General features: G+C 46.5%; 1 long non-coding RNA gene across 1 annotated transcript; it reads left to right on the top strand.

Annotated features, from left to right (window-relative positions):
• The first annotated feature begins 596 nt into the window (after positions 1-596).
• Positions 597-13697, top strand: LOC311436395. The gene is made up of 3 exons (XR_014692810.1): positions 597-715; positions 3707-3780; positions 13273-13697. It is a non-coding gene; the product is annotated as an uncharacterized lncRNA (long non-coding RNA).
• Positions 13698-14695: the final 998 nt, after the last annotated feature.

Raw genomic sequence — 14695 nt, 5'->3', positions numbered from 1 at the left:
AAGGGGAAGGGGAAGGTAAGGGGAAGGGTTGGAGTAAGGTATAGGGTAAGGGTAAGGTTATGGTTAAAGGAAAGAGTAAGGGTAAGGAAAAAGTAAAGGTAAGGATTTGGGTAATGGTAAGGGTGAGAAGGTTTAGGGTAAGGGTTACGGTAAGGGTTAGGTAACGCAGTGTACAACCTGGGACGCCACACGCAGAGCTGCCTCTGGCAAGGTGAGTGAGGAACAGATGTAGCAGTTGTTGTGTTGTAGGTCTCACTGTTCCTCTAAGCATCCCCTCTTTGTCTTTTAGAGGTGTTGTAGCTGTTTGAAGAGGGTAGATTGAAGCATCTGCCTCGGGGGCTGGTAAGCGGCAGAGGTAAGGGAGCAGATGAGAGTAACTTACCTAGTTGTGCTGTGTCTTTGGATGCTGCATCGGCCTATGCGTTTCTTTTTCTTTCACAGGTGTCTCGCACAGGCTCAAAGGAGCAAACTGCACTCTGAAGAGCTGTGTAAGAAGAGGGGCTGGTCATGAGCTGGGTTGGAGCAGAACGACCAAGTAGCACAAGGTGACTATGAAAGGTGTCCGTCTTGCTTTGCAGGTGCCGTGGCAGGCTCTCCACAGAAGTGGATAAGGATATGAGATAAGGCCAGAGAGCGACAAGGAGCGGCACGTGCAGGGATGGTTTTGAAGCGCTGCGGTGGCTTACTCTTCTGTTCATCAGGTGCCACAGGCAAGGTGGGTTGTAACATCAGTCGTTATATTTGCATGAAAGCAGTTCACTTGAATGCCACAGTGCATCTGAGTAGGGTGTTCTAGCAGAACAAGCTTGTCTGGCACAGCGGTGCCTGATGGCAGTGTGTTTCCTCAGGTGAAGAGGTGCCTGAAGCCCCATCCTATCTAGCCTGCACACAATTATCTGAGAATGAAAGCTGCTTTCCAGTAATTCAGAAAGCCAAGTTACGTCTCAGCCTTGAGCATCTCGGGCTTTTGGGCCTGTCTGTAACATTTGGCACCAGCACTAATACTTTTTTTGGCATATGTTTAGCGTTTGGGGCCTGTGTCTGGGATTTGGGCCCTGTCTCGAACCACTGGGGCTTTGTCCTGGGTTTTGGAGCCTGCCTCTAGAGTTCAGGGCCTGTGATTAGGCTTTTGGGGTCTGTGTCTGGGGGCCGGTATCTGGGGGCAAGGGGGGAGCTGCTTGTAGACCCTTGGGGCCGGCATTGAGGGGGTTGGGAGCTGACTCTACACCTTTGGGGCCTGCTTCTGGGGGCGGGGGGGGGGTTGAGACCAGCATCTGGGGGAGGGGTGGGAGCTCTTTGTATTCCTTTGGAGCCTTTGTCGGGGCGCGGGGGGGGGGGGGGGGGGGGAAGGGGAGGGTTGGTTGGGAGGTGCTTGTACACTGTTGGAGCCTGGGTTGAGGGAGGAGGTTTGGAGCTGCTTCTACACCTTTGGGCCTGGCATCGGGGGTAGGGGGTTGGGTGCTGGTTGTAGGGGCCTGTGTTTGATGGGGGGGGGCTTGGGACCTGCGTCTGGGGGAGGGGTGGGAGCTGCTTGTACACCTTTGGGGCCTGCATGTGTGGGGGGTCAGGGCCTGTGTCTAGCGGGCTGGGAACTGCTTGTACAATGTAGGAATCTGTTTCTGCAGGGTGGCTGGGAGCTGTTTGTACAACTTTGGGGCCAGCATCTGGGGGTGGCTGGGAGCTGCCTGTACACTGTAGGGGCCTGTGTTTGTGGGGGGCTTGGGGGCCTCCCTCGGGGGGGGGGGGGAGGATTGGGAGCTGCTTGTATAGGGTAGGGGGCCTGCCTGGCAGGGGTTGGGAGCTGCTTGTAGAATTTGGGTCGCTGTGTCTGGGGGGGCGGTTGGGGCCTGTGTCTCAGGGGTGTTGGGAACTGGTTGTATACCTTTGGGTCATGTCTTTGGGGGGAGCTACTTGTACACTTTTGGGGTCTGTATTTGAGGGGGGTTGGGAGCTGCTTGTGCACTTTTGGACCTATGTTTAGGCTGGTTGGGAGTTGCTCATGCATTCTAGGTGCCTCCCTTTTGAGAAGGGTTGGGGCCTGCATCTGTGGGTGGTTGGGAGCTGCTTGTACACTATAGGGGCCATGGTCTTGGAGGGGGGTCTGGGCTGTTTATACACCTCTGTGGCCTGTGTTTGGGGGGGGGGGGGGTGGGCCTGTGCCTGGGGAAGTTGGGAGCTGTTTGTTCACTCTAGGAGCCTCCATTTGGGGGTCTTTGGGGCCTCCCTTTGAGGGGGAGGGAGTTGGGAGTTGGTTGTACACCTCTGCATCCCGTGTCTTGGGGGGGGTGGGGGGAGTGGGACCGGTCTCTGAAGGGGCGGGTTGTGAGCTGCTTGTACACCTGTGTCGGGGGGAGGGTAGGGAGGTTGGCGGGGGTCGGGTCCGGGTCTTGGGCCAGTGTCTGGGTGGAGTCCAGTTCTTGGGAGGGGGTGGTGGGGTAGGAGCTGCTTGTGGGCAGTTGGGGTCTGCATCTGGGTGTGGTTGGTGCCTGCTTCTGTTGGCAGTTTGGGGCCTGCTGGTAGACTTGTGCAGCCTGGGTTTGGGGGCTTTTCTGTAACGTTTGGGGCCTGCATTTTTGCTTTGGGATGCATCTTGAGCTTTTGAGGCCTAGCAGTAGCATTTGGGGCCTGCATCTGGGGCTTTTCTGTAGCATTTTGGTTGCGTATTTGTGATTTGGGGCCTGTATCGTGGGTTTTGCCTTTTTTGTAGTTTCCATCTTTGTGTGTGTGTGTTTCGTTGTTGGTTGTCTGGGGTTAGGGGCAGTTTGGGGTTTGGATTAAGGTCAGTGTCATTAGCGTTAGGGGGTTGATAATAAGGGTTAGGGTTGTGGTTAGAGTTGTTAGGTTTAAGGGGAATAAGGATTTCAGGGTAAGGGGATCAAGGTTGTGGGAATAAAAATGTTGTTTTTGCGCAGTTACATCCTGTAGAGGGAAGGAAGGTGGTATTGAGATATGCTTGCAGTGATAAGACAGCTTAACAGTGTGAAATGAGTTCATCTGATTCGTGTCAATATGGAACAATGCTAGGGCCGCATGATATGATGAAAAGTCTGAGAAAACCAGAGTGGTTAATATATATAGTTCTTGAATCTTGCAAAGGAATGGTCCATCAATTCGGGTCAATAGAGGATAAGAGAACAAAGGGGTTTCAGAATAACTGCTAACTATTACAACTGTTGCATGGGACACTATGCAAGTGTCTGCCATCCAGCCAAGATGGACAAAGGAGATGGACAAGAGAAAAGCCTGGGAGGAAGACTACGAGCCTTCAGTACGAGCGGCCCCCAGAGGGACCACCGGAGACTGATAACGCCTGCACCAGTGGGAGGGTTTGGATTCTGGGAACTAATTAGAATAACCCTGCCTTTTGTAGAAGTAGTAATGAATATGTATTAGCCTAGCAGCATAAAAACCAGCCGCCTGATGTAACTTGTGTGCGTCTTGGTGGAGCAGAGACTCCTGGCGCACCCAGCGCTGCTTGCTTACCTCTATTCATTTAATAAATTGTAAATTTCAATTGCAATCCTATTTGGGACCCAGTCATTTATTACAAGTGGGCGCTCGTCCGGGAGGGCTTTGGTTCCTGATTTCTGGTTTGATCTAGGAGAGGCACCCCCACCATTTGGTGGCTGCTGTTTGAGTCAGGTCGGAACTAATGGCATCTTGAACCTGAATAAAGGTAAGCAACGTTTCTGATTCTTTTTTTCAGCTCCCTTGCCAGCTGCAGCACTATATTTTGCCCGTAACTGTGTGTGTGAAGATCCGAACGAAGATGACGGAGTCGTAAGCATTTAAAGCGTATACCGTTCGGTTGGGTGGGGTTCGGTTGCCTGTGTGTGTAAGAGTGTGACTGAGATGGAACTTAGTTCTGAAGCGATTGTGGAGGTCTTCTAACCGCAGTTCCAATCTCCCGCGAGGGACTTGGCCGGTGAAGGACCGAAGGGATTCCTATAGGATTTGTGGGTGTGTGATAGGTCCTCGACCCCCTGCAAGACACTCTTACTAAGGTAACCAAGGGCTGTGGGAATTGCCAGAGTAAAATTCCTAGATGGGTCAGACAAAATCGAAGACCAGAGACCAGAAGAAAGGGAGCAAATTACCAGTCATACCACCAGAAAGTCCATTAGGAATAACGATTCGAAATTGGAATGATAGGGACCCCAGAAAAGGAAAAAGTAAATTAAAAATGGTCCAGTATTGTGTGACAGAATGGCCAAAGGAGCCTTTAAGACTACATGTCTTTTGGCCTGTTTTTGGATCCTTCGAAGACTGGATTTGCCAGGCCTTAAATATCCATGTTAATTCAAAGGAACCTTTTAGCCAGGAAGAAAGTGATTATGCAGGATTATGGATCAGGAAGACTTCAGGTCCTTTTCCAGCCTCAATATTTACACTAAAAGCAGGTAAGAAATTTGAAGAACAAGAAGAACATGAAAAAGAAAAAGAAGATAAACGTGAGCCGTTGGATAAGCTACCACCTCCATATCCTAACAGTCCACCCCCGGCGGCTCCCCCTCCGGTGGCTGTGGTATCGCCACCAGTACCACCGTTGCCCCAGCTTCCACCACCAACAGCACCAGAATTAGACCGACCTCCGGCCGCATGCAGGAGAAGTAGGACGGATGTATCTGAGAGGGCTTCTCTATATCCCTTAAGGGAGGTAACTGGTGTATAACTGGTGCGCGTCTTGGTGGAGCAGAGACTCCCGGCGTACCCAGCACTGTTTGCTTACCTCTATTCATTCAGTGAATTGTAAACTTTGATTGTAATCCTATTTGGGACTTTTATTTATTATAACAGACAAGCTTGTAAAACGCAGACAACCAGAATCCTTACAGCAATTAGGTGGAAATCACGGCGTAAGAAACATTACCACCTCAAAGAGTAAAAACCTCAAAAGAAATGTGACTTGTAACAGGCCAGCAGCTGTGTATTTTCTGTGAAGCACCAGCTAGATTATGAACCTTGAATAGCACAGTTAAAGGGGAAACAGGGGAGGGTCCCGGTCCTCGGCAGAAAAAAAAAGTGTATAAACTGTGTATGGAATTAGTAGGCACCCTCCTGCTTGTGGGACACCCGCCATTGTAATCTCGAATAATAATGCTACTGTACTGAGATCCTCGACTCAGCCTATGCTATTTGCTACAGATTGATTCAGGGTTTTAAGGTTTCAGGGATTGGGCACTAGGGTTGGGTTTCAGGGTAAGGGGTTTCAGGGTTTATGTTTAGGATTTTAAGGTTTTTAGGGTTGGAGTTTTAACGGTTAGGGTTTTAAGGATTTGGGGGTTAGGGTTTTAAGGGTTTCAGGGTTAGCGTGTTAGGGTATTAGAGTTTTTTGGGTTGTAGTGTTGATATGTTTTTTAGGGTTAGAGTCTTAAGGTTTTATTTTTGGTCAGTTATTTACGGTTAGGGTTTTAAGATCTTTTTTTTTTTTTTTTTTTTTTTTTTTTTTTCAGGTTAGGTTCTCCAGGTCCAGGGTTTTGAGTATCCTAATTTTGGGGGTTTGGATTTTGAGCATCTTAATTTTTGGGGTTAGGCTTTTGTGTGCCCTAATTTTTTGGGATCGGCTTTCAAGCATCCTAAGTAGTTGGGTTAGGGTTTTGAGCATCTTAATATTTTGGGTCTGGGTAATGAGCATCCTCAGTTTTCAGGATAGGGTTTTGAGCATCTTAATGTTTCCAGGATAGCGTTTGGAGCGTCCTAATGTTTTGGGTTGGGGCTTTGAGCGTCCTAATGTTTTTGGGTTAGGGTTTGGAGCGTCCTAAATTTTGAGGATAGGGTTCTGAGCATCTCAGTGTTTCCAGGATAGGGTTTTGAGCGTCCTAAGTATTTGGGATAGGTCTTTGAGCTTCCTAATGTTTTTCGGATAGGGTTTGGAGCATCTTAATGTTTTGGGTTTGGGTTTTGAGCGTCCGAATGTTTTTGGGTTAGGGCTTGGAGCATCCTAATGATTTTGGGTTAGGGCTTTGAGCGTCCTGTTTTCGGGATAGGGTTTTGAGCGTCCAAAGTTTTTGGGTTTGGGTTTTGAGCGTCCAAAGTGTTATAAGTTGCCCCCTTAATTAATTTTCAGAGAGCATTGTATTAATCATAGAAAGGAATTTATTGAGTAAGCAAACATCAAGCAAAACAGCACTGGGCAGCCGGGGAGTCTCAGCTCCGCCAACGGCACGCACCTCACCCCTGCCAGGGTCCCTTTTTATACCTTGCTAATTCTGGGATCACTCAGCACATCCTGGTATATTCTGCGACTGCGCGCACTGTTGCTATGTTCCCTCAACATAACCCTAAAATTAACCGTAACCATTACCCTAACACTTATCCTTACCTAACCCTAATCCTAACCCTTAGTCTAACTTTTAACCCTGACCCATAACCTTAGACTTCCCCTACCCTTACCCTTACTCTTCCCCTTACCCTAACCCTTACCCTTACACTTACGGTTACCATTAACCTTACCCTTACCCGAACACTTACCCTTACCCTATCCCTTACACTAATCCTTATCCATACAACTTCCGCTTACCCTAACACTTAACCTTAACCTAACCCTAACCCTAAACCTTACCTGAACCCTTACCCTGACCCTTACATTAACCCTAACCCTAAAACTTAACCTTAACCTTACCCTTAACCTTAACCTAATACTTACGCATACATTTTCCTGACTTTAACCCTAAAACTAACCCTTACCCTAACCCTTACACTTACCCTAACCCTAACCCTAACCCTTACTCTAACCCTTACCCTGACCTGTACCCTTACACTTACCCTTACCCTTATACTCACCCTAATTCTTACCCATACCATAACCCATACCCTAACACATATTTGTACCCTTAACCTTACCCTTACCCTTACTCTATCTGTTACCCTTACGCTTACCCTTAACATAAACCTTACCCTTGACCTTACCCTTACCATAAGCCCTACAACAACACTTACATGTACACTTACGCTTACACTTACCCTAGCAATTACTCGTACAATTACCCTTACCCTTACCCTTAACCTAAGCCGAAACCTTAAACCTTACAGTAAACCTTACCCTTTCTGCTACACTTACCCTTAGCCTAAATCTAAACCTTACACTTACCCTTACTGTAACCCTCACCCTTATCATTACCAATACCCTTACTCTTACCCTTACCCTAACCCTTCTCCTTACACTTACTGTTACCTTTAACATTACCCTTACCCTAACACTTACACTTATCCTTATCCATACCCTTACCCTTACCCTAATCCTTACCCTTAACCTAACCCTAACCCTAAACCTTACCGCAGCCCTTACCCTGACCCTTACATTAACCCTAACCCTTACCCTAAAACTTACACTTACTCTTAACCTTAACCTTACCCTTAACTATTACCCTAACACTTACCCTTATGTTTCCCTCACCCTAACCCTAAAATTAACCCTAACCATTACCCTAACATTTACCCTTACCATAACCCATACCCTAACACGTACTTGTAGCCATAACTTTACCATTCCCCTTACCCTTACCTTTACTGTCTCCGTTACCCTTACAGAATCACAGAATCACAGAATTTTCTAGGTTGGAAGAGACCTCAAGGTCATCGAGTCCAACCTCCAACCTAACGCTAACAGCCCTCCACTAAACCATATCCCTAAGCTCTACATCTAAGCGTCTTTTGAAGACTTCCAGGGATGGTGACTCCACCACTTCCCTGGGCAGCCTGTTCCAATGCCTCACAACCCTTTCTGTAAAGAAGTTCTTCCTAACATCTAACCTAAAACTCCCCTGGCTCAACTTAAACCCATTCCCCCTCGTCCTGTCACCAGGCACGTGGGAGAACAGGCCAACCCCCACCTCTCTACAGCCTCCTTTAAGGTATCTGTAAAGAGCAATAAGGTCACCCCTGAGCCTCCTCTTCTCCAGGCTGAACAAGCCCAGCTCCCTCAGCCGCTCCTCGTAGGACTTGTTCTCCAGGCCCCTCACCAGCTTCGTCGCCCTTCTCTGCACACTTACACTTAACATAAACCTTAAAGTTAACCTAACCCTTGTTATAAATGGCTCAGGATTCAAATTAGGATTAAATAAATAAATAGGATTTATTGAAAGAATATAAAGGAATAGAGGTAAGCAAACAGCGCTGGGTGCACCGGGAGTCTCTGCTCCACCAGGACGCACACCAGTTACATCAAGCAGCTGATTTTTATGCTCCTAGACTAATACATATTCATTACTACTTCTAAAAAAAATAGATTATTAGAATTAGCTTCCGGGGTGCAGTCCCTCCTACTGGAGCATGCGCAGTCTCCTCTGGGGTCTCTTCTGGGGGTCTCTAGGGGTCTTTCATGCTGAAGGCTCGTAGTCTTCCTCTCCCCCTTTGTACTTACTTGGCACCATACCAAGTTTATAGAACATTCTCTTCAAGACTTGTCTCCCAGCCGTCCTTCAGCTTCTTTTTCCTTCCTCTTAATCTCTCGGCCCCCCTAACCAGATACCAAAGATCCGCATAGTATCCCATAACAGTCACTAGTTGTTATCAGTTGTTCTGAAACTCCCAGACATCAAACACAAACAGCTTCACGAGTAATTAAAACATTCTTCCCCAGCCATTCACAGACACATCTATAGCAGTGTTAGAAATAGAAGTCCGGAATAACAAAAGCAAACAGGTTCATAAATTTAAGGAGTGATAAATTGACTAGAATGAGGGGGAGACTGGGACACGCTGCAGCTGTGGTTCAAGAATTAAATTGCCAGTGCAGGGCTCAGAGGCAGACAGGATTCAAACAGAATTGTTCTTTATGGACACGAATTGTTAAAACATTCCTCACAATCCCTTATCTTCTTTTTAACATCCCCAATTCGTGTCTCTTCTGTTATTAATAATTGGATTTCATCAGTTTGTTCTTGGAGGGTCCAATTCTTAAGCATCATAATTGACATATTCCCTTCTTTTTTTAATGAAGTTATTACAAATGTACTATTTATCACCCGGTGTATTAATAATGTAAGACAAGGTATCATACAAGGTACAAATAATAACGTAATTACACCACATAACAATAAAAATAACACTCTTTTGACCCATGGTCCACCAGGCAGCCATGAAAATAAATCCCATTCCATATCCTTCCAGGTTTGTGTTTGCTCGCTCACCTCCCCCCTCCTTCTCTGGGATGGGAGAGAGAAATGGGAAAGTGAAGCCTGTGAGTTGAGTTAAAAACAAGAAGATAATAACAATAATGATGATAATAGTACTACTAGTAATAATGTGTACGAAACAAGTGATGCACAATGCAATTGCTCACCACCTGCTGTCCGATGCCCAACCTTACCCCGAGCAGTCCGGCCCTCCTCCCAGCCTGCCTGCTGGCAGGACAGTGAGAAGCTGAATTTGGCTTGGTCCTTGGCTTGGTGTAAGCACTGCTCTGTAACAATTAAAAACAATTAAAACATCAGCATATTATTAACATTCTTCTCATCCTAAACCAGAACATAACATTCTATCAGTTACTAGGAAGAAACACCTTTTCATCAATCTTTAAACAGTAATTACTAAAGTTAAATTTTCCACAGACTTCTCCTTCTTGTGCTAGCAAACAATCCAAAGCTAGGCAATTTTGATACAAAGCAGTTCTCATCTTTATAACTCATTTAGATCAGTTCTCATCATTTATAACTATTTCTATTACAGCTAATAACCTAATTATTCTATTAAGTATATATACTGAGGTCCTATAGCCCCAGGATCTGTCTTCTGCCCATGTAGCTGGATCATAATAGGCAAACGCCTTCAGGGTCGATTCAGGCTTGTGTTACCGTTCGGCCTGTCAGGGTGATCCAGCTCCTGTAAAACGAATCACAATTTTATATAGGTTTAAAAAAGAGGTTTTTTATGTTATTTTCTCGGGACAACCTGATCTTAGTGTGGGAGAAGTCCGGTCGAGGCCCTCTCATTCGGCAGTCAATACCGATAGGGGTTGCCTCCCTCGGTAGACCATACACACCACAGTGGAGGGTCCTGCCCCAGTCTTGCCTTCTCCCTTTTCTCCCTTTAGGCTTGTCCTTTTTATTTGGCATCCTTAATTCATGCAGAGCCTCGTTGCCAGAATATTAGTTCTCCCTTAGCTTGAGTTTCAGTTTCCCAGGAGCGGACTCAACCCTCCAAGTTTCAGTAGTTACTGGTCCTTTTATTCTGGATGCGTGGGTCCCTTTCTGCAGTTCTCACAGCTGTTTCAGTAGTCAGTAAAACAAGGTACAGTCCCTCACATCGAGGGTTCAGTGATTCTTCCCTCCCGTGGCTGCTTGTTGAAACACTTTATTTTTTATCTTCTGACAAGTTAAATAACAGTTATTTAATTTGCTTTGCCGTATGGCCCTTTCCAGGTTCCTGTAGCAGGATTCATCTGATAGCCTTTCAGGTTGATACAGATTTGACTACAGGGTTTTGGCATTCATCACTATCTCCACAGTTTCACAGCTGGACAGTCACATTCATTTATGTTGCATTCCTTCAGGGGCTCATCACCCCAGTCCTTGCAGTCTCTCTGCTGGTTACACACTTTATTGATATCTATGCATTCTCCACTTCTGCACTTGAATTTGCCAGGTCCAGAGCACTGAATAACATTGTTACAGTTTGCTTCATCAGTGCCATCCAGACAGTCTCTCACACCACTGCACTGCCTACTCCCATGGACACAGTTCACATCTGAACTGGTCTGGCCTACAGGTCCAGGAAGGGCAGTTAATTTCATCTCTTCCATCCTTACAGTAAGGATCTCTATCACATCGCCACAATTCTCTTCATCTTCTCCACTGTCACAGTCTTTTTCACCATCACATTTCCATGACACTGTTCTCATATGACACAGCTCAGCACTTTCATCAGACCCATCTTCACAATCCAGATCCCCATCACACTGCCATCTGTTTGGCACACACTGACCACCGTTGCACACAAAGTCAGATTCAGCACACATCTTCTTCACACATCTTCTTCACACAAACACTCTCATCACTGCCATCTGAGCAGTCTTCACATTTTACTCTAGCACTGTCGGCAGCAGTGCACAGTCAGGCGAAGGCGAGCAGCAGGCAGAGCGCCTCGCCTCGCACCGTCACCTGTGTCACTTATACTACTCCTATTACCCATGCTGTTAGTGTCAGTGGCATCCTCCTTTTCTTTTTGCCACTGACCATTCACCACAAATGGATGAGACACATGATTACTAGTTAGGAAAGAGAGTGTAACGTCTGCTATATGGCTGCAGGCAGTGCCAGCTGCAACCTTAGGTTTGTGAAAGAGCCTGCTGGTGGTCATTTGGCAGTGTAATCTGCGTCTCTGCACTCCTGCCCTGCAATAGAGCTTAGTCGTCATTAGTAACAGTTATAACACCAATCTGGGGACTAATAGTCTTTTTTGCATTGCAAGATAAACCTTTTATAAAAAGAATGCTAGAGTGAAGCAGCACAGCCGCTGCTGCCACTGCCTCCATGGTTACGTCAGACAGGCTGCAGGGTCCTGATGTCCGCCCCTCTGCTCTGTGCCGACTGGCCACACGGTGAGGGTCGGCTACCGGTGTCCACTGACGCCTCTGGTCTCCCGTAGCAACTCGATCTTGGATGTCCCGCAATTACTTCAATTCCCCGTGTTTTCCGGCTTCTGTCCGGTCTATTCTGTGTCTCTCAGAGCCGTCCGTGGCTCTGCAGCGTCTCTCAGGGCTCTCTCCGTCCAGTGGTAGTCCCTCCGTAGTGTCTCGGGTCTCCCAGCGCCACTCCAGTCTCTCGGCACCGCTCCGGTCTCTCGGCCTGTTCAGGTCTCAGCGAGTCCAGGTCTCGGCCTGTGCAGGCCTCATATGTTGCAGAAAGCATGTCATATCATGCTCCTGCCTTTTTCTTGTCACAGTCAAAACATTTAAGAGCAAAAATAGGATACACAAGATACACAAGATACACTGGGCACCACCACTCAAAACTTGGATAAAACAGCACTTCTTTTCAGTCTGTCAAGCACTTCGTTCGTCTCTGCCCACTCCCCTTGTGGAGAGTACGGAACAACGGATCGGAACTCTGCACTCGCTTTGCAGCAACGCTGCGTCTCACTCACACAGCACAATCGCACACGGAGGCCTCCAGCACATCTCATTCATACCACAGGAATATAATTTAGAATGATAACCAACCAAACAAGTATTGTCTCTGACTGTGTTCTTCGTGAAGTGACTTGTAACACTTTGTTTCAAACCCTTACATTTACACAAATACTTTCAACACAAAATACATACAATATGCAAATATTACAATATACAAAATGTCAACACAAAATACATACATAAAAACACATACAATTATTAACACTCCAGTTAGTATCCCTCCAGCAGCTGAAAACATACCGTTTGTCTGGAGTTTCAGGAGATCTTTGCTCCTGCGGTGAGCAGCTGAGAGTGGAGTCCCCTCCGAGCAAAAACGCTCAGGGTGCACCTAGGGGCGTCCGCGCTGCAGCCGATCCCGCAGCCGAGCAGAGTGTCTCCTGCCTGGCTCACCAAAATGACTCACAGAAAGCTGACTCCACAATCAGTAAGATTGTAAAGTAGGTATGTTTACTCAGTTCCATGCAGCACGGGGCGGGTAGTCCCACCAAAGTCGTGCACGCCTAACGTGGCAAATTGCTCTAGTAAAGAGTTACATATACATGAACATTCCTATACATATACATATTCCTAAGCTGTCCCTTTGTGAGCAGTCCTCCTTATCTCAGACCCCTTGATTAAAGTCCGAACCATGAGGTTGTTTTTGATCTGGTTCTCGGGGTCCGAGAGGCTCCTGTTATCTGGTGGTATAAGTGCAGCACAGGCACAAATGTAGCACATATTCATTCTTAATCAATTGCTCTCAAATTTCTAATTCCAATGTTTCAGCTTGCTCTTTTCTGGATCCATGGGTATTCTACTATTAATGTCCAAAGCCTGACAGACCCCGTCCTCTGTGGATCAAAATACATGGGGTCTTAAGAGTTCTTTTGGTCATTCTATCATATAATACAGGATCATTTTTAATTTACTCTTTAATTTTCTGGGGCCCCTATTGTTCCAATTTCTAATCATTATTCGTAATGGACTTTTTGGTCATATATCTGGTAATTTGCTCCCTTTCTGGTCCTTGGTCTTCGATTTTATCTGACCCATCCGGGAATTTTACTAGTGGCAATTCCCACAGTCCTTGGTTGCCCCTAGTGAGAGTGTCTTGCAGGGGGTTTAGGACCTATCACCCACCCACGTATCCCTGTCTTCACCAGCCCAGCACCCCCGACAGGAGATTAGAACTGGTGAGAAAACAAAAAGACCTCCACACGGACTTTAGAAGTCTCAGTTACACTCTCACACACAAACACTAGCAACCGCACCTTTACCCAACCGGACGGTATCTTACGAATCAGTCGTATTCATCCAGAATCCAACTGGACGGTATCCACAAGCATCTCTGCTGTCTTCGTCTGGGATCGAACCAGACGGTATCCACAAATGACTGTCGTCTTCATCCGGTTGGATTCCGGACACCGGAATCCAACCGAACGGTATCCAAACGACCTTGTCGTCTTCGTCCGGATCTTCGCGCGCAGAATTACAGGCAAAAAACAGCCAGCAAGGGAGCTCAAAAAAAAACCAAAACAAATTCTTTGCTTACCTTTATTCAGGTTCAGGATGGCATTAGTCCCGATCTGACTCAAACAGGAGCCACCAAATGGTGGGGCGCCTCTCCTAGATTAAATCAGAATTCAGGAACTATAGCCATCCCGGACGAGCCCCAAAATTGTTATAAATGGCTCAGGATTCAAATTAGGATTAAATAAAAAAATAGGATTTATTGAAAGAATATAAAGGAATAGAGGTAAGCAAACAGCGCTGGGTGCACCGGGAGTCTCCGCTCCACCAGGACGCACACCAGTTACATCAAGCAGCTGATTTTTATGCTCCTAGACTAATACATATTCATTACTACTTCTAAAAAAAATAGATTATTAAAATTAGCTTCCGGGGTGCAGTCTCTCCTACTGGAGCATGCGCAGTCTCCTCTGGGGTCTCTTCTGGGGGTCTCTAGGGGTCTTTCATGCTGAAGGCTCGTAGTCTTCCTCTCCCCCTTTGTACTTACTTGGCACCATACCAAGTTTATAGAACATTCTCTTCAAGACTTGTCTCCCAGCCGTCCTTCAGCTTCTTTTTCCTTCCTCTTAATCTCTCGGCCCCCCTAACCAGATACCAAAGATCCGCATAGTATCCCATAACAGTCACTAGTTGTTATCAGTTGTTCTGAAACTCCCAGACATCAAACACAAACAGCTTCACGAGTAATTAAAACATTCTTCCCCAGCCATTCACAGACACATCTATAGCAGTGTTAGAAATAGAAGTCCGGAATAACAAAAGCAAACAGGTTCATAAATTTAAGGAGTGATAAATTGACTAGAATGAGGGGGAGACTGGGACACACTGCAGCTGAGGTTCAAGAATTAAATTGCCAGTGCAGGGCCCAGAGGCAGACAGGATTCAAACAGAATTGTTCTTTATGGACACGAATTGTTAAAACATTCCTCACACCCTTATCATAAGCCATACAACAACACTTACATGTACACTTACGCTTGCACTTACCCTAGCAATTACTCGTACAATTACCCTTAACCTTACTATTAAGCTAACCCTAAACCTTACCCTTATCCT

This window comes from Aythya ferina, assembly GCF_964211825.1.
Source record: "Aythya ferina genome assembly, chromosome: 4".
Classification (NCBI taxonomy): domain Eukaryota; kingdom Metazoa; phylum Chordata; class Aves; order Anseriformes; family Anatidae; genus Aythya; species Aythya ferina.
The sequence above is the reverse complement of the archived record's forward strand: the minus strand, read 5'-3'. Positions and strand labels throughout refer to the sequence as shown.